Raw genomic sequence first — 20,866 nt, 5'->3', positions numbered from 1 at the left:
CACTCGGGCGGGAGGCGGGGGACGGGCCCCGGGGCTCCTTAAGGTGGAGCCGGCGCTGGACTGTGGTGGGTGCTGCTGGGTCGCAGCGGCTGCGGGGACGTGGCGGTGTTTGTTCGGTCCCTGCCCGTGCGGAGACGCGCGGTTCTGCACCGCGGTGCGCGGGCTGCGGTAGTCAGGCACCGGCCCGGGCTGCGCAGGGGACCTTTGTCCCCTTGTAAGGGCTCCTAGCCGAGTCACAGTCAACCGCAGCAGCAGTTTAAGTAGCGCTGGGGAGTCCCTCGGAAGGGGTTTTCTATCACCTCGTTGATGCCCGCGGGATTCGCCACCCGTGCCGGTGTGCGCGCTGCCCCATCCCCGCCGTCCTTCCCCTTGCACGTGTTGGTGACGGGGATGGGAGCGCGGTGAAGCCAGGGGTCCCGGCAGCACCGCAGCCGACACTCGGCCCCGCCGCCCTGGGCTGCCCGCGCCCCCGGCCCCGGCGCGGAGCTCCGAAAAACGCGCGGTGCAAACGCAGCGCTGGATGCTCTGCCCGGGGCCGCGGCGTGTGACGGGTGACACGGGCATCCCCGAGGCGCGGACAGCTGCGGGTCACGGCGCTCGCCGGGGAGTGCTCAGGCGGTGCCGTGTGTGCACGCCGGCCGGCACCCCGAGCTGCCGGTGGGACACTCGGCCCGCAGGTGGACACTCGGCTCCCAGCCGGGCAAGGACACGGGCGCAGCTCCGCGGCCGGCGCTAGGCGCGCCGGCCACTGACCCGCAGCCCAAGAGCAGCGCCGGGAGGCCGGTTCTGTCACGGCCGCGGCTGCCGAGCGCCCGCGCCAGCCCGGCGCCGCGGCGGGGACTCGCCGAGGAGCCGCCTGCAGCCGCCCAGAGCGGCGTGTCCCGCCCGGGCCGGCAGAGGAGCCATCTGCGGCTCGATGCCCGCTCGGCCGCCGCCGCCCCACGTCGCGGGACCCCCCGCCCTCCGCTCCCGGGGGCCGCGGGACCGCCCCGAGGGGAGTCCCCGCTTTTCCCCCACCCGCCGCGGGGAAGGGGCGGGCGGGTGTTTTGGCGGCCCCGCCGTAGCCAGACCACCTTAAGGGGAGCGGCGGCGGCGGGCGCGGGCTGCGAGCGCGGCGGGGCCGTCCCGGGGGGTTGTCGCGCTCCCGGGACGGGGCGTTTGTTTGTTAATTGAGGCGCTGTTGCGCCTGGCGCTCGCGCGGCGCTCCCGCTGCGGCCCTAATGACTGGAACCGCGGGAACACGGCGGGGCCCGTCTGCCGGCGGCGGGAATCGTGTGATTCGCGGGGAGTCACACCGGGAGAAGCGGGGCCGGGGGGGGTGGGAGCGAGCCCGCCCCGGGGGGCGGTGCGGGGCGCCTGGAGGAAATGGAACGCGTGAGGCCAAACAAGGAACAATCCCCGGGTTGTTGGCTGAGCCAACAGGCTCTTGTCGCCGGCCCTGTCGCCGTGTGAGCGGACGCGCGGATTACCCCGTTAGGAGGAAATGGGCGATGATGGGGCGATAAACTCGCCCGCTGTGTAATCACAGTTGATTTGCAATTGACCGAGCGCCGCTCCCGACCCCGGCGCCCACCCCAGGTCACACGGGACTGGGAAGCTCTCGGAGGCCGTGGCTCCTCCGCGTGCTCGGGCTGTGGAACCGCTCCTGTTATTGCACGCGCAGTGCTGTTTCTGATCAAAATCAGAACTTTTCCAAAAGTAGCAGGTGGTTATTTTAGCCCTAATTTAGTTAACACCATTGTGGAAAATGTTACGAGATCGAACAATGCCCGGTGAGGAAAACGTCTGGCAGAGGACTCAGTGACTGGCAGAGGTTTAAAAAGTCTCCAGTCCTGGATGCGACGCTCCATTTTAAGAAGCGACTCTTTAGCTGGTGGTTGCTTGAAGCGCACCTTATTTAAAAATCTCTACAGAATGTAAAACTGAGTGAGTCTAGTCAGGAGAGCCGGGCGAGTCTGTAAATTACTACTCTGTCAGGATTTCTCTTGCCTATTACAAAGTACCTTTTTATGCTGAAGTTAAACTCTACACTACGGAGACAGCAGATGTGAGGTGATGGCTTCCAAAAGCAACACAGATGCTGTAAATTTTCCATTGCTATATTTCAGCGAGGAAGCTCAGGAGACATGCTGAATGCTGCAGTTTAGAATTACACTATAACTCTCCTAGAAATAAGAGAATACCAAGTTTCTCAACAGTACATTTGGCTTCATTTTTGCTGTCATTCATATGCTCTTGTTTTCTTACAGTGAGAAAAAGAGATGCAGCACAAAGATACTGTGTGTCTTGAAGCTGTTGAGTAATGACAGAATTGGTAATATGGAACTTTATGGCAATTTAGTAATGACTGCATATCCAAATTCCCTAGTAAGACCATGATAATTTTTAAAATTGTCTTTCAGGTATATAAAACAGCACAGCTGTGAGGAGGCTGCTTTCCTTTATGTGGCTGAAAAGAAGCCTGGTTAGCTCAAGACTGTGGAATCAGAGCCCATTGTGTGTTCCTCATACTTGCAGACTTCCATGAAGTCCCTAGAAGTCCTGTGATGAAGGAATCAAGGGTCAAGTCTTTAAAACGGTTTGTGTGTTTATTCCAGAAAATTCAGCAGCTGCTTTTTCTGAAAAGCTGAACTTTGCTATAGCAATGCAGAATACCTTTTTTCCCAGGGATTTCACAGCGAATGTCCAGTCATCAAATCATGCAAAAATATAAAGCTGGCAAGAATGTTGCAGATATTGTAACTTTTTACAGAGTTTTAGATTTGACTTGTCAAATCTAGTCACTTTGTGACTAGTCTTTGTCACTTCAGGTCTTTGTTGCCACAGATACTCACACCTCTTTTATTCAAACAATTAGGTTTGTCACTGGCCCCTCTAACATAAGCTTAATTTTTGTGTGCATCTGAGGCTTTGCTTTGGGGATTATATGGATCACACCAAACCAGGTAATGGTAACTACAGGGCACTTTAGGTCAAAATAAGCAAATTTGCACCTTTTTTTTTTTTTTTTTTTTTAACTGGAAATAAAAATACCACATGAAATTTTGCATTTAACATGCTATTTTGCTTATGTAAAAATAGAGATGTTTAGTTTATTAGATTGAAAAAAAATTGCTTTTTAATTCCCACTAAATGTTCTCCAGTAAATTCTAGTGTGACATTGTCTGCATTGGATAGGTCACACTGAATGGTGCTTTTATAAAAATGCTTGAAAAGAAGAACTTGGTCCATGGAAATTGTTCAAATAATCTTGTTAGAATGAAGCCTTGACTGAAGGCAGTAATTTCATGGATTAAACCCAGAAGGGCTGGCTAGGCTGATCTCCTTCCTATCACAGGCCACAGAGCTTTATGCAGAGACTGTCTACGCAAATGCTGGTTAGCTGCAAGACATAGGGGATTTTGCATGGACAATACCTTGAACAACACCATGAAACTAGAAACTGTGGAACTTTTTGAGGACAGGATAAATAGGAGCAGAAAGAAAGAGTATTTTTACAGGCCATTTAGTAAACAGAGTGAGGTAGAGTTGTTGTTATCTTACTATGTTCAGCTTTCCCCTAAAATATTCCAATTAAAAGTAGGGGAAACTGTTTATTTTTTCCAGTCTATCCTTTTCTCTCACTTGCCAAATGTGATCCAGAACTGAGCAACATGATGGACATCCAAATATGGGAAGGAACTAACAGATTTGTACTTCTGCAAGTCTGAAAAGCAGATCCAGTGCTGTGAAACCTGGAGAGAAATAGGGATATGAGAATACAGTGTGTATATCTGTCTTACAGTTTGATATTTTTCCTTTTACAAATATAAATAAATAAATGGTATTCATACATCTTCTGAGTCAGCCTGTACTTTATTGTGATTCATGAGAACTTTTTGTAAGCAAGAACAATGTTCTGCTTACATTTTTTCAGGCATGTCAGATTTGATCAGGGATGGGCACAGCACCATGATGCTACTGTTGTTCAGTGAGATACGAGAGAGACTTTAGGCAACAGGAAAATAGGCTGAATACAATGTGCTGCAATAGCTATTCCTGGAGTGCAGTGAGCAGGTGACAGAGGAGCGGGAGAAACTTCTGGAAGAGTACTTTGCTGCCTCTCTGCCATAAAGGATGATGTCAAAGTGATTGATCAATGCTGTGGTCTGAGGATTGCTCCAATGGTGAAGCTGCGGGTTGTGGCCCTGAACGTGACTGGAGGATTTTCTGCTGGACATAGGAGCAGACCATGATTTAATTTCTTCCTGAGGCAGCTTTGAGTGCATGGGCTTCACTAGAGAAGGAGTATGAGCAGCAGAATGAGTGTAAGAAGTCAGTGGGAACAGCAGTTTAGCATGAGGGCAATATAAGATGAACTCCTATTGAAGGGCTTTAGCCCTGTTCTCCCACACTGTGCAGTTGGTGATTGGGCTGCAAAGTATTGGCTCTCTCAACTGTATATTGCTTCATTTCTCATTAGTGAAACAAAGCAGCAGGAAGGAATGCAAGAAAATACAATTATAAAGGAAAATAAGTGTTCTTGAGGGCTTTTTCCTTAATTTTATTTTTTTTCTTTTCCCACCATTATTTAGCAGGCTGCATTTATAGTCCACCTGTGCTAGACTGTAATACCTCATGGTGTGATGTTTCACACATGATAAATCATGTGAATTTTGAAGACAAATTGTGCTGAATTAAACAGTCTCTTGATCCACTGTCACTGTATTTGGAGAATAACACAAATTTCATGCAGTTAAATTGCTAACCATAATGTATGTAAGGTATGTATGAACATAGTGAGTAGTGTTGTCTTCCTCTGATTACCCAGGTAACCATGAATTTACTTTTGGGCCACTGCTAGAACATTAGTATGTAAATGCACTCCTGAATCTCAAGAAGGTTATGTAGATTCAGGTTGGCAAGGAGAGGTTTGGTCTCAGGGGGTTAATGAGAGTATAAACATGCACCACCCTCTCTCAGAATGAAAGCATGTCCAGGTCTCTGGCACACCAGTGACTCCCGCAGTCATGTTTGTGATTCTCTCTTCATGCTCCATCAAAATGTAATTAATGCTCATATATGCTCAAATGGCACGTTCACCATCACTACTCCCAGCACGGCTTGGGAAGTCCATTTGGTCAGTCTTCAGTTATGGAGACCTCAGTTTTAACAACTTGGGTATAAACCCCTGCAAAGCTTCTGGTAAATATCCCCTTCTGTTGCATTGCCACCTGCCTTACCTGTCTGGGATGTGGCCATCTGGGATGGGCAGCTTCTAAATTACAACTCCCACCTGGCCTTAAGATGATATGACATGCGGGTATCTGGACTTTAACGTCCTATCTATTGGGGGAATGAAGGGAACTCTATCTATTAACTTGACCTCCTGAACTTTGTTACTTAATCCATGTTTGGGTGATAGCAGACAGGTGAACAGCACATTTAACTCTCACCAGCTCTGAGTATTGATACTGACGGGGTGGAAGAAAGAGCCACAACAGAGCAGGTGGGGAGTGCAGGGTTCTCTCTCATGTAGGGTAAGTCAGAGTTGGGATGGCTCAGTTGCCACACTCAAGGAGCTGTGGGACTCCTGGCAAGAAGTCCAGTCCAGCCTGTGTGCAGCTCCGTGCCAGCTGATCCAGCCTGGTGGAAAAAGGTTGATGCAGAGACAAGATTAAGCAGTGTAGTCCACTTTAAGAACTTCTGCATAAGCTACCTGGATACATTATCTTACATGTATGCCCTCTCACATGCTGTAAGTTAAATGAGAAACTAACGAGGTGATATGCTTATGAGTAAGAAGTGAACTGAAGAAAAAATGACACTTTTGAAAGGTATGGATAAGGCTAAACCCCAGATATGAGAAAGCAAAACTTTGTATAACTGGTTATAAGAGAAATGTGTAATTAAATCCTTGAACAATATGAAGTTAGTCATAAATTCTGATGCTACTATTTGCACCTTGGAGGTCAGTAATACTGTAATTTAAGGGAATAATATTTTGCATGTGTTTGAAGTAAATGTTTTTCAAGTTTCACTGGTTCCAATCCCAACTTTTTATGGATGCCCAGTAGTAATTTTTAAAATATTGAATGATAAAAATCACACTGAAAAATTCTTACTGAAATTACTTATTGCCCAGGAGATAAAATGGAAATAACAGATGTATCTTTCATCACTCACTTTGAATATTTATTCTTTGTATTTAATTTATTCTAAACAATTTTTTTATCACTAGAGTTAGACCCTGACTAATCCTTCACTGTACCAATTTTTCTGGGACAACAGCAGTTAGTTATTCCAAATATGAGTAAGGACAGCAGGCTTGGGCTTGTACTAATTTTGATTAATAAATTTGCCTTGAGAATGACAAATTGTGTTAGCACTTTTCACTTTATAACATTAGACAGTCAAAGACTGTGCGGGGAATCAAAATTAGGCAGTGTTTGGATGCTTATAGGGAGCTCTCAGGTGCCTGGTCTCAGCAGAGTCTGCTAAAAACCTTTCTCTACTTTTATTTTAGTAAAAGAATGGTGTGATTGAAAAGCAAGGTGTTGAAAGGAATTTCACTGTAATAGCAAAATGTCCTTCCTTTAGTTTTACTCACTGCGTTCTTAAGTAAGGTTATTCCTTTGCCAGTTCCTTTGAATTTTCTTGGTTCTTAGTTGGCATAATGATGGCAGGAATAGTCCTCTGTGTGTGTGGTGAGGAGAAAGAAAGAAGTACCCCACTGGCATGAGATTTTCTGCAGCTGTCTTTTGTAAGTTCACAACAGTGTTACAAAAGGTGCAGTCTTGATTGATTTCTTGTCTTTTATTTATTTTCTTTATACATTTATTTTGCCATTGGGGTCAGGGGGATGCAATTGTACATCAGGAAACAGCCACAAGGGGAGAGAAACACTAGAAATTTAGTTTTAACATTTTTTCTGATAGTATTAGTCGAGAGTTTCTCTGTCTTGGTCTGGTCAGGGCCTGGTTTTGGATGAAAAGCTTTCAGTTCTTTCAGGGGATTGTGGGGTTCCAGGAAAAGGGATGATAATAATCCTGTTGGGATACCTGTTACATTTTATTATATTAGTCTTATGGGATTTATTCCTTCTGGTTTACTTTACTGAAATAGAGCGCCCTGAAAGGGAATAATATATATAAAATATATATATAAAAAATAAGTGGATTATCTTATTTCCTTGCCACTTTGCTAATTTTGCTATACATATTTTTGTATTACAGATTTCTTACTTTGTTTGAATCTTATCTTCATCCTTTGCTTTTGTAAGGTAGACTGGTTGGTCTTTTGTAAGTAAGGGCTCATACATTAAATTATCACATCCATTGAACTCTGTTTGTTTTTGTTTGGGTTTAGCTCCTTGGCTTTTGAACAGTCCTGCTAACAGAACCGTGATGGAAAATTTGAAACATTTTACTGCTGTTTTAAAGTTTTTCTGATTTGTGGGTGGATGGGTTCAGATGATGGGTTTGAATCTGCAGGTCAATGAGTAAGGAGGACCTTTCTTGACCCATGGAATTTTCTGCATGAATTTTTGATAAAAAATACAAAGTTTTTTTGGTTTTTTGGCCTTAATTTTCCAGGAAACACCACATACTTTGACAGAATTCAGACGACTGGAAGACTTTGTCTGAACACTAAAACTTCTCAGTTTGAAAAATGTTACCGTAGTCCTCTGACATTACAACCTGGATGCCTGCTGGCCCTGCTCTGCAAGGCTGAGGCTGCCTACCACCTTTGACACTATGCCATGATCTTTCCTCTTTGAAGGGAGTACTGGAAGTGGGGAATCCCTCAAAGTGATCTATGGTTTGAATTCTCATTTAAATGATAAGTCTAGTTGATAGAGATCTGCCACATAAAGCAGGTAAGCTAGAGATACAGTGAAATGCTACACTAGCATTTCTTAATAACACACTGTGTTTTCAATCAAAATATTTTTGTTGATAGGTTTGGCTTTTTGGTAAGAAAAGTATACTTGCAGAAGCACATATTTAGACATGCCAAAAACCCCCAAACAATCCAACCAGAAAGTGTTTAGCTGAAAGCCTCATTTCCCATCAAAAATAGATGCAGTGGAAAATTTTCAAGCAGCCCTATATTTAACCTCCTTGGACCAGAATTTGGTTGTTGGACTGAGGGAGGCTTACAGAGTTTTTTGGCTGCTTTTGTTAGGGTGTCTGTTTTTTCACTCATGACATCTGCCTGCTTTTCAAGCTATATTCAACCTTGTTATAATTCTTGCTATTGCAGCATTTCACTGTGTTCAGAATGCTAATTCCCAATGGACTCAACTTGCTGGGGTATGTGCAAACTCAGTTTCTTTCAAGGGGGGGGCATCAATCTTGCGTTTTTTTTTTAAATTTTGGCTGTGTTTTAATAAGAAAATGTGAGTGCTGAGCACTGGCTGCGCATAAAACAGTATCACTACAATACAGTTCCTAGCTCTTTACCCAGAGTAGCCTTGCTTTGTCATGTTGTGGATGCAAAAGTATATGTAAGTTTAAGGGATAATTGGATAAGTGTTTGAAAGAGAAGGTCCATTGGGCTAGATAAATAGATAAATCACATCAGTCTCAGGAATTCTTGAGTGGAATATAGTTGAAGGGCTAGGGAGTTATTCTAGGAAAATACTGTATTTGATTTCTTTGCTCATGCTCTCTTTTCTTGACTCTGACTTGTGGCTGCTTTTGGAAGCAGGATACTGAGCTAAATGGACCTTTGATCTGAATTGTCATAGCCATCCTTGGATGAGAAGAAGTACACTGATGAATGAGTAATTGTGGGCTTTGGCCATCTGGAATTCAGCAAAATTTATCAGAAATAAAATTCTTCAAGAAAAGGGCAAGCCAATCACAAAATATATGAGAATAGGGATAGAGAAATTTGTCTGAATAGATTGTGATTCTGGAGTCCCAAGCTTTCTGCTGATTTTTTTTTTAAGTAGGTTTTGCATCTTCCATTTCTCCTTTGTTGCTTTTTGTAGAAGTAAGAATTTGCAACAACTATGTCTTAAATACAACTGTGAACCTTTTTGTGTGTTCTCCCAAAGTCGGTGGGTAGAACATTAGTGTGTGACTCCTGCAGAGTTCACTGGACCTTGTATTATGACAAGAAGAGAGAACAAAGCAAGTATTAAAAATCAGGGAGGAAAATTATTAGTATGAGCTACATTAGTTTTAGTATGTTATGTTCTGTCATTGGTTCAGTGTCAGAATGCCTCTTGTAGCCAGAAGCTACTACCAACTGGCAACACATGGCATTTCTTAAGCAAAAGTTGATTGTTATTCTTTATTGCTTGTTTTGTATCATAACAGCTTTACAGAAATATCTTTCCAGATATTCTTAACTTTGTTTTCAGGGTAGTTTAATTTAGTTCATGACTGGTAAGCAATACTATGCTGTTTTAGTTTTCACAGGCATTAATGATCAAATCTGTAAATGGGCATATGCTTAGTAAGACAACAAGGTTTTTTTTCTTCTATATTTTTAATAAACTCTTCAGAATTTTTATGATTTCCTGAAAATAGATATATTTAGTTTTACTCCTGTGTACTTAAATTTACCTGGATGTTATATTGACCAGAATAGGTGGGGTCTCTTTTATTTTTTTTCCTGACGTCACAGACGCTTTTTTATTCAGATCTCTGTCAGCACAATTTTATTATAGTACATTGTTAGTACTAGAAGTTGCCTTTTATTATTTTATAGCCATTTAAAATAAGTATTTGTGAGAAAATATAATAGCCATACAACATTTGAAATAAAGAAATAGTTTGAGTATTCTTGAGAAATAGATTCATCAACACAGAGTGTGGCAGGAAGGACAACAGAGAAAGGAAAGCACAATATTGAAGCATAAGAGTGAGCTCATATGGTACCAGCTGCTCATGTGTGGAATCTAAATACTTGCTGAAGCATAGTGCTCCACAGTCAATTAGCATTACTTCAAATAATCATTATACAAGGAAGAAATTTTAGTACATTAGAGTTCATGAGTTGGAAAAAGTAGAAAAAAAAATGTTTGTGTTTTCCCAGAAATGCAGTAAAAATATGTAAATTCTATTAAAATTAACTTAGAAATTCTGTGATGTGAAAGAAGATATTGTAATCCTGTCTTTAAAGTGTGTCAAGAATTGCAGAATAGTGCAACCTCACTCACATCATTTGTATGCCTTAATCAGAATTTTTGTGATAATGTCAAGAACTGAGAAGCAAATAGAGTTGCCAAATCTGTCCACTCTTGAAACTGGAAGAATTGAGGGGAGTAATTGGGTGCAAAATAAACATGTGTTCACAAGTAATTGGACTGACACTATTAAATTTCTTTCATTTCGGTACTAGGTAGTGATTACTTTAACTTCAAGAAAAAGAGAAGATTACGTCCTGTAAACTTTCTCATGCAAAATAGTCTGTCCTCCTGTCAGTGATGCTGGTTACTTTAAAATGTCGGTTTGCTTGAGAAAAGGTTTGTCAAATCAGGTTGTTAAATGGGAAAGGGGATTAGGAAACAAAAAATCTGGTTTGTAGTGGCAGTTAACTTTTGGGGGTGTGGGACAGAAAATGGACAATGAATATCACCATCTTTTAAGTGTTTAGTACTATTAAAACTGTTTTCCTTATGGATAGTCCTTTATTGGTAGAAAATTTGTGAAACAGACAGTGAAGGCAAATGTGATGGTAAAATACATATGAAGAATCGAATGTCGAAACTCAGAGTTAAGGTATACATCTACGGGTTTAGGAAATTATGAGGATAAACTGAAAAAGTGTTTCTGCGCTTAAAAAGCCTAATTGTCATTGTATATATCAGTCTCTTGTCTGTACTGTGGACATGTTTGTGCTCTCTAACTGGCATTTTTGTAACAAACAGTATTTTTATAAGAGTCACTAATTTGGTTTGGCATATAAGAAAGAGTGTTGGCTTTATGGGTATAGTTAGTTTTATGCGTAGTAAATCTGAGTAATAATTTTCACTTTCAAATAAGCTGCTTCATTCTGTATGTAAAACAAAATAGCTTCAAAATGCTTGGTTTTGTAATTAACAAATGTCTAGTTGATAAAAAATATCCTCTCTAGTATGATGCATGGAGATTAGGCTAGACTCTGTTACAGAATAATGTGATTATAATGATTTCCTTAAGAGAGCACAAAAGCAGCATCTAAGTTTCAACTGACGTTTATTGACACACAGCATCCGTTGGGAGCCCCATCAAACTTTCTATTCTTTTCTGTTTACCACCTCCTGCTTTTATTTACAGTCAGCATATCTGTTAATTAGCCTCTGGTAGAGCCAGTTCTTCTAAGAAGATCTCTTGTCTTCCTGGTGATGGCCCCATGAGGTGACCATGTACACACAGTCTGTGAGTGAATTAATCTTTAACTCATTAATTTCAGTGCCTGATTCTGCAATGTTTAACTGCTGGCTTGGTTTCCTGCTCAGCAATTTATATTTGGAGAATTGTGATCCTTGACTTCTGCTGACCTCAATGTCATGAACACATCCCAGTGAGCTATCAGCTTCTCATGGGTAACCTGACTGGGAGTCTTATTTTCCTGTAGTTTTTTGGTTTCCTATGATTGGACCAGAATGCAGATAAGACATTTATGGCTTCCTCTGTGTCACTGAGGTTATTTACCTAGTTTTCATTGCACATTTGCAGAATAAAATTACTCCTCCACTTCCTCAGCTATGTCTGTCACACAACATCTGAATGCAGCATTTTGCAAAAAAAATCCGAAGTAATGTTCAGTAAATGAAGTAATGTAATCTCCAGAGGGTACTCTGGAGGATACCACACTGTTTTACAGAGTCTCAGTTAGACCTTGTGATGATATGAAGCTGTTTATAGCCACAGCCTGAGTGCTAGAGGTGCTTGTTGTAGTGCACTTCTCTCACAGCATGGCTTATTTATTAGAAAAGAAAAACGTTGTAGCTGTATTTGAAGGAAAAATTCAGGACCAGGATTCAGAGATCTCCCGCCCAGGCCTCCAATGTGTGTGCTAGAAGCATTTTGAGAGGTGTGAGCTGATCTGTGCATCTTACAGGGGTGTTAGAAATCTTGTTTCAGTGTTAATTGTTGTTTGTTTCACCTGAAACCTAAAAAAAGAATGACTGGGCCACTTATTTGCATGGTCAGCTGTAGATAATGCCTTACGTGATGGCCAAGTTCCTCACTTCTGCCTTCTCCGTCCTCCAGCTGAGGAGCAGCCAAACTCTAAATACTTAAGCTTAGGTTACAGGTGCCCCTGAAATCCTGCCCAGAGCAAGTGCAAGTATTAAAGTAATAAAGTACATGCTGTGGTAATGTGAACATTTTTTCATAATTTAACGGGAGCTTTACTGATAAAAATTCACTGTTTCAGTTTAAAAAAAAAATTAAAAAACCCCAACAAAACAAACCCAAACCACCCAACCAACAGCATAATCCCTGGAATACATCCAGCTTTTGTACTGGAAAAGTACCTCAAAGGAGTATGATCTTCTTTCTCTCTTTAGTGGGAAAGTATTTTTGCTTATCTAAAAGGTTTTATGCTGGCAGAACTGCATTCCATTGTCTACTTTTTGTGGCTAGGCAGATCCAGGCAAAGTAACTTAGTTTTAAAGGAACTAGAAACCTAAATTCCTTTAAATCAAATGTCCAGGATGCTGTGAAAAAAAGACATAAAAATTAAAAATAGAAGGTGAGTGTTTGCTACTGATGGTTCATGGCTTTGGAGGGCTCATGGTGGTGAGGTGTTGTGACAAAAAAATCAATGAAAAAGTATCAATTAAAGTTTCCATTACCTCCTTTAATTGTAAGAAGTCAGTGCTGACTGATCTGTTAATGTTTCATGGGGAAACTTGGCACTGAGGGGCAAGGGTGGGTGATATTGCTTCAAAACCTATTAACTGCTTTTACTTTGTTTGTGGTTGAAGGACAGAGAAATAAGAGATGCTGGAAATGTTTTCTAAAATTAGGTGACCCTTCGTTGGTGTTTTATAGGTACTGTTTAAGCCATCTTTGCTAAGGAGAAGCTCCTTTACTATTAATATGCTCTCATCTTTCAAATCTCATCAAGGCAGCACCAGGATTTTTTTGCGCAGATTTCCTTTGACGTACAGCCTCAATAAATATGGAAATTACAACTTAAATCTCATATTTTTTCTTGCAAAGCAGTGCAGTGCCCAAATTAATTGAATTTCAACTTTATTTTTTCTTAATGTTGAAAGACATATATGCAAATTTTATTAACAATATGCGTGGTTAAATTTAGCTGTAAATTCCAGTCAGGGATTTTTGCTTTGTTTATTGTCCAAGTCAATATGTCTGTGGAGAAAACCACCCGCTGTGCAGGAATACACAGTCAGCTACTTGGAAAAGTAGAAAGTTGAATTATGAGAGTTTATTCTGGAAAAAGGTAAAGTAAGCACTGGTTTTTGGGTTGGGGTTTTTTTATTATGACTTCAGCTAACAGAAATTCAACATACATGGATTGTTTTGACACTAACTTTATCAGACAAACCACTTGATTTTTCTTTAACCTGGTCTTCTGTGTAACAGAGGTTCTGAAAGAAAGTAGAGGTCATGAATAAATGATGCATTTCTTAAACTTGCAAGGTAGATCATGACATAAATGAAATAAAATCCAAGTGTAAAGAGAAAAAAGAAGCATAAACACATGTATTGCTGACAATATCTTCATTAAAATATACTTTATCCTATGAAGATATTAGTGTCAGATGCAAATTTCCTTTGTTGCTCTCTCTGAAGTTATTCTGATTTTTTGTGTGGTAACAGTGAAGTACCTTTATACAAGGTTTTTGAGTGGAAGGGTAAATTATTTCTGGGGGGTATGGGTTATAAATGATATCCAAACATATTCTTGTGTTTATAACAGAAAACCCTCCAAGACTGTAGTTGCTGGTGTGGTTCCCACATGTTTAGTTTTTGTAAGTCATTTGCAGGGAATACATTTTATCTAGCTATGTAAAAAAACCCCACTGCTTTCAAAGCCGGTGTTTCTCCTGTCTACGTAGAGTTTATGTAATACTATAATAATCTGTATTTCTCCTTGTAGTTCAATGCATATTTCTCCTTTCTAAGCCTGTTCAAATGTAATATGAATAATGTTTTTATGATAATTCTACTATGGATGATAGTAATTAGCTTTAAGCCAATAAAAATTTAAAAAATTATGTTATGGATACTGTTTGGGGTGCATGACTTGCATCAGGTATGTAGGCATGTTCTTTTTTTCATTGCATCTGTGTAAGACTGATCCATAGCTTGATCTTACAGGTTCTACAGTAATACAGATGGTACATGATAACTGTGCGGAGAAAGGCTGGCAGCTTTACAGAGGCAATTTCTGAACCTGTTCAGAATATGCAATTGCCTGTAACATCCCTTCCCCCATACTCTGCATTTCCACCAAACAACTGCTTTTTACTGAGTCTCATTAAATGGTCCTATGTGTAGGACATTAAATGTATTTATGGTAGACTGAGAGTTTTGTTCTGAGTCACTGGTGCATCTGGTTCCCTAATACAGTGAGACAGGCCCATGAGAGGCATGGACACTGATGTTTTATGGGAGCAGCCCTGAACCCCAATTGTCAGAGATGTGAAGGTGCCTAATTTCATGTAGAACTGAGTGGAACTTTATGTTCCTAAGTAGGATTCAAGAGCCTAAATACCTTAGAACTCTCCATGTATAAAGCCTAGCTGCAATATAGCTTCTTAATTCCCCACATATCCCTGCATTCTTCCATACATGCTTCTCTCATTGGCTATTTACTGTTAATTGGCAGTTTAGATGCTTAATTATGCTTCTGTTTTGGGAGATGTTTCTTCCTAGTCTTATCCTGTATTTCTTTGGACTGTCTGTTCCTTTTCAGCTATTTCCACTCTTACACGTTCTATTTGTAATAAAGGCACTTAATTTCCAGTGACTGGCTTCCCTCTTACAATGGCACATGTGAAATATAAGACTGCTGGTATTTATAAAACACCTTGTAAATATGCTCATTAGGGCTCAAAATTGACAGGGATTTCACTATTTTGTCCAGTCTATTTTTTTATCAATGTATGACCAATATTCAAGTTGCATATTAGCCAAATTCTACTTTGTTTGACTGACAGAAAGTGCAGGGCTAGGGGTATGTGTCACAGATAATTAAAGGATGCAGAACCTTATGCTAGTCTAATGCTTCTGTTACAGCAACTACTCTCTGCTCTGCTGTTTGCTGTTCTGAAACCAGCAATAGTAAACCAGGGCATAAAGCAACATAACACTTTTTTCCCATGCTAAGCTTTGTCTTAGTTTTAGGAGTAGGGTGCAGTTTGAGGTTTGAGTAGTGATTTTAATGCTTAAATATCACAGATTGCTTTTTGTTTCCAAAATACGTTTTCTTCCTTTCTAGTCAATAAAGGAACATTAATTAATTAATTAACTAAAGAAATTAATGTGATTGACTGTTTCTTGTGGCTCAGGGATTCGGGCTGTTTGGCTAATTGCTGACCATGAGTGTTGCATCTATTAAGTAGTTAGAAACACTTTGTTTTATTCATGCTGACTTTTATCACAGAACATCTTAATTTGTACTGAGGAACACCCCAGGCAGACCGTGGCCCTTGCCATCCCAGAACTGTAGATGGAGAGAATATGGTAAATTATATTAGGGACAGCTGCAAGGTTGGTGATCCTTGAGGGACCCTCTGTAACATTGCCTGTGGAACATGTCTTCTTCCAGTCTTTTCTTCAGCTCTGGGGTTTTTGCCTAATGCCATGTGGTAGATTTTTGCATTTAATTGTCTTGTCTTTAAAGCTATCTAGCTGCTTTCAAACCAGTATTGTTAACTTTCTACCTAACTAAGCTGATTAAAATGAAAGATGTTTGTACTTGGTCAGCTTCTTCCATGATCTGGGATGCATCTGGGAATTCAATCTATAGAATCTCTTCTTAGAATTATCTAAATATTTCTGAGTGCGAAATATAACCAACTGAAAAGTCCAGAGATTAGTAGATTTAAAATTATTTTTAGACTAATCTAAAAATCACAGCAATTTTTTACATAGAACTGTTGGTGCCTCCCATTCACTGGATATTTTTGTGTCATTCATGTAGTGTAAATAGACAGTTTTTACATGGGAATGCAGAATATAAATGGTTGGCTACTGATACATTTTCTCCTACTCTATATGTGTTAATACAGTACCATACTAGTACTGTATTAATCAGTGCTCATGAGAGATTATGCTGGTGGAAAACATGATCTTGAGATTTGACCTTCTTGGAAGCAAGGACTTTACCAGGTCATAAAAGGCCAAATATTCAGCTCATGACTAGTGTAGAACTCTTTTTGTGTCATAACAGAAATACTGACACCTGGTTTGCACTTGAAAGTATTATCAAGGAGGCCTGTCAGGGAGGGATATGAATTTTTGCTGACATAGCTATGCAAGCAAAAACCCCCATACAGAAGCTGCGTAAGGAGTTCTTTTACCTGTACATTTTACTTCTCTTGAGGGATAGGTGTAAGTTGCTTGAGAAGAAGAGTCTTGTTAGTGTAATTTCTATATTAACCTTTCTAGTGTAAATCAGCTGTAAGCCTCATCCTGCAGGGACTCATATGCCAGTTTATCACTGCACACAGAGATGATACATCATCGCTTATGCTTACATTGCTTCCGAGGATGACCTCCAGAGCAACTCTAAGAAAAGTGTCACTGTCTCCTGTTCATCCTCTGACTACAGGCTTGTCTTACAGCTGCAAGTTGCATGAATAGTTCCTGACAATGCAGGAATTTTTATTTTTGGCACCTGTCCTGTTGGTGGTTCTAGTCTTGAAGATACTTTTGGGACCACACTTAGGAGACACTATAGACAAAACCATTGCTTAACTGAACTACTTTCAGGAAGAAAGGGGGATGGATGTAGATATAACAATGAAAAGGAGGGAAGCAAACTTCCTAGTAGTGAAGCTTATGATGTGCAACATGCAAACTAAAGGATGAGAAGTATAAAAGTGGAATTTTCCTTGTGTGAACCAGTTCCAGGATAAATAAGCACATGGGAACACTTGGTGGATCAGGATTGTTTGCTGGTGCTACATGAACTACCATAAATAACAAGTAGTTCTAAAGAAATTGGTAGTGGAACAATGTTGGTCCATGTGACAGAACAAGAGAGTAGAAATCGTTTGAGTGAGCTCAGGTTATGACTCGAAACCTTCCCTTGTCTCTTCTGATGCTCTTCCTGCATGCCTCTAACTATCTTTCATTTGGAAGTTCTACCTTACTTGGAATTGATGCCCTAAAGAGTGGGCTCATAATGTTTGTTGCAGGAAGGGCTCCCATTTCTCTTACAGAGAGAGAGACACTCTAACTAGAAATTACAGCTAGCCTCCAGTGTGTGAATTGTTTGTATTGGTTAAGTTACTTATAACATCTGAAATGAAGGCTGGACCAGAATCCAGAATACATTATTTGCACTAGTAGAAATAATTTCACATCACACTCTGCAGGAATTCAGACTTGTTCTATTTTTGGCCTTGAAACGGGAATAGCTTGAACTAGCTAGGTGATGTTTTATTCGAGACAAAAGTTTCTTTTTTCCTCAAAGGTTTTTTCCAGACACGTGGAAAGCCCATTTCAGATAATACTGCCGGAGCCAGAGCTGCATATGTAAGCTCTGTGGCCGTGCACTGAGGTTGATTAATCAGCCAAGGTTAATTGAAATTGGTGTTTTCATGTGAAGTCCTAGAGACTTTGGAAATGCATGAATCTGTAGGCCTGCAGTCTCCGTGACAGATGAATCTAGTCTTGAGGACTGCAAATTCGATCCCTGCTGTTACCAGTCCAGCCACAGGGGCCATTTAACAAAAGATCCCCGAGTTAATGATTGCTGTTCTATGACAGGGATATTGGACTTATTATACACTGAACACAAAGGTCTCTGGTCCATATTTGTGCCTTGTTTCCTGCTTGGGATTCAGCACCACATGGTGGTAACTGTCTGCTTCATGCAGGAAAGCGTTCTGCTGTGATATCAGTGAGCGATAATATCAGAAGAACATCCACTTTCCACGAATTTAAACTATTACCGCAGTTAGGTGCAATTATTGAGAATCCCTGTAGAGTCATACAAAAAATGTTGTCTCTGTCCAAAGATGTTGATTCTGGAATGCAGCAGTGCTAGTCTGACATGCTTAGTTTGGGGTCTCAGTGGCTGCTATAAATTGTACCCTGGAAAATGGTTACTAGGACTATAAAGTATAGTGCTGCATTTCAAGCTCTATTTTAAGTATCAGTGGCTTTGTCAAACTGTACACATAATTTGAATTGAATTTATATGGTGAATATATGTTGAAGAGGAACCAGTGGAATAAGATGACTTCATAACAAAGAATATTGACTTTGCATATTAACTTCATTAACTTAATGCTGTCTCGTGTGTATTGGAAAATTGTTCAAGTGAGAATAATAGCTTTTGAACTACTTACAGGCTAATAGGTAGTGATTGTAGTCACTAAGACTTTGAATAGCTGTGGCTGTTGATTACACAGATTAAATGTGAGTCCAGTTTTCAATATGGGTGATTTAAAAAACCCTAATTTTCTGTCCTTCATTTTGACTTTCATGGCTAAAGACATTGACTTCTAATGCATATTAAATTCCGAGAGTGGGAAATTAAATTCTTCTTCTTCCATCTCATAGTAGAGACATGACTGCAGAAGCTTGCCATATGCTTATTTTAAATTGTTCAAGATTAAAGCTATCAAATATAAGGTTGCATTAGTGGTAATTCCCATACAGTGGGACATGCTCTGTTTAAACAGCTGATTGGTTACAGATGTTTGTAGTGTTCATGGAACTAATTTTTTATGCACTCCTTCCTTATGCTTTTTTCTCTTCATATCTGAACTGTGTGCTCGTCTCTTTGCATCCGCCGTGATTTCTCGGTGAATGCTGGTTCCCAAGTTCTTTCTCTATTCTCTCCTTTTTTTTTTTCTCCAGGGCCTAATTATGAAACAGCTTCAAATAAATACAATTTTTTAACAAAAAACATTCTGCTTCCTGTGAACAATGGGCTGAATTTTTCTCTTTATTCTTGGGGAGTTCTTATTCAGTTGGAGTGCTTTGCAGTTGGCCAGGCCTGAGATTTCTGGGAGCTGTAATTGTGTCTCATTAATTCTTACAGTAATGTAGGGTAACTATAAGGAGCATGCAATTAGTGGTCTGGTCAATGAATAGAGCAGTTAATCAGCAGACAAAGGATGGGGCTCAGGACCTATTAGGCTGAAAGGAAGTGTTACTATTGTCACAGGCAGTAGGAATGCATGCAGACATGCCTTAAAGTTGAACTGTTTAAGGGAACTGTGTATGTCTTTTTGATAAACCAGTTTTCCTACCTATTCCACTACTTGAGAGAGATTCATTTAAGCTTGCCCGATAGAAGTCAGAGACCATAGCAGAGGTTTTCAACAGGCTGAATGGGCTGCTTAGAGTATTCTCTCACCTTAACAGAGGCAGCCCCAGGGTTTACCAAAAATAAAAGTGGCTGAAGAGATGTAAGGTATCCTTAGCTGTTCCTCCTCCTCAGAAAAATGGTCGGTGAATGTAAAGTTTAAATCAGCCATTGTGTAGATTGTCAGTCAGTCATACTCAGCATGTTTGTCTTCATAATGAACCTTGTTTGTTCTGAATGGCTGTGCTGTTTGTTCTGAATGGCTGTGCTTTCAGTGTATGTAAATGTATGCAAATACTCATAACAGTTTAAAAATGGTGGCTCTTATGGTAACAAATAACCTCTCCTAATTTTATGAAGACCTGACTTTTACTATATTTTATATCTAGGGTTTAAAATGCAAAAATGACTCTAACTTTAGACAGTGCTTCAGGGTTTTTTGTTAGCTTCAGATCAGAACTTCCAGTTGTTTCTGCCTTTGAAAGAATATGAACCTCATGAATCCTGTGAAATGTTATGACATATGATGATTATTAAGAAAAAAGCTTTATCAATAAAACACTGCCCTTGAGTAACTCTTATTTCTAGTAGGCAATGCTTCAAATAAAAAGTAATTTCTTCTCTTAAGTTAAGCAGACACTTGGCATAAAAAAGCAGTAATTAAAATAACTTTTTTGGGGAAAAAAAGAGAATTGAACTTTAATAATTAACTTATATTCAGAGCCTAGTGTTTTTCTCAAAACCGAAAGTCATTTTTAACTGTCTTCTTTGTATTAACAGGTCTGTGGCTTTATCTCTTCTCATGGTATTCACATCAGCAGCAAGTAACATTAAAAGAATAAAGTCTCTCAGGCTTTATATTAAGGATTCAATTATTCTGTATAATTAGCCCTGATTTGTTAAATATTTGAAACATTTTCTACTCTTAGGTATGGAACAGTGTACCGGAGTGATCAAAACCACAAATAACTTGTACCTTTACTCAGAAAATTCTTTTTTATCAAATAATAAGAAAGATTAAGCCTAAATCTCTCTCTTTTTCTGTTTGGATTTTACTCCTACAAGAAATATCACTTTTGTCCGCAATCTCTCGTGCATTTCTATTCCCTTGAAATACAAAGAGGCAATGGATTCTGGTATAAATTAGGTAGATTTAATGAAATTTATGAGTTGTAACTTGTGCCTTGAATATAAAATGCTTGAGTGAGGCATAAGGTATTTTGCTGATGCCATTATTGTCACCTGTCTTTTTTTTCCATTCTTCTTTGCCTGTTTTTGAAACACTTAGGAGCTGTGGAGTCTTGGGAATAACAGTTTCTATATGCCATACATAGCAAATCTTTCCAAGGTCATATTTTTTTCTTTTTTTAACAATGTCTTATTTTAAAGAAGCAGGGAAGATCTACCCTGCAAAATGAGAAAA

At 40.2% G+C, this 20,866-nt stretch overlaps 1 long non-coding RNA gene across 4 annotated transcripts in view; it reads left to right on the top strand.

The window, feature by feature from the left end:
• The first annotated feature begins 1,131 nt into the window (after nucleotides 1-1,131).
• LOC104686454 overlaps nucleotides 1,132-20,866 on the top strand; it is an 82,913-nt gene continuing 63,178 nt past the window's right edge. For all 4 annotated transcript variants that reach the window (XR_002044501.3, XR_002044498.3, XR_751352.4 and 1 more), the window contains exons 1-2: nucleotides 1,132-2,314; nucleotides 2,403-2,578. This is a non-coding gene — a long non-coding RNA (uncharacterized LOC104686454). The remainder of the gene's footprint in view (nucleotides 2,315-2,402; nucleotides 2,579-20,866) is intronic.

The sequence above is a fragment of the Corvus cornix genome, chromosome 2 (assembly GCF_000738735.6).
Source record: "Corvus cornix cornix isolate S_Up_H32 chromosome 2, ASM73873v5, whole genome shotgun sequence".
NCBI lineage: Eukaryota > Metazoa > Chordata > Aves > Passeriformes > Corvidae > Corvus > Corvus cornix.
The sequence above is the reverse complement of the archived record's forward strand: the minus strand, read 5'-3'. Positions and strand labels throughout refer to the sequence as shown.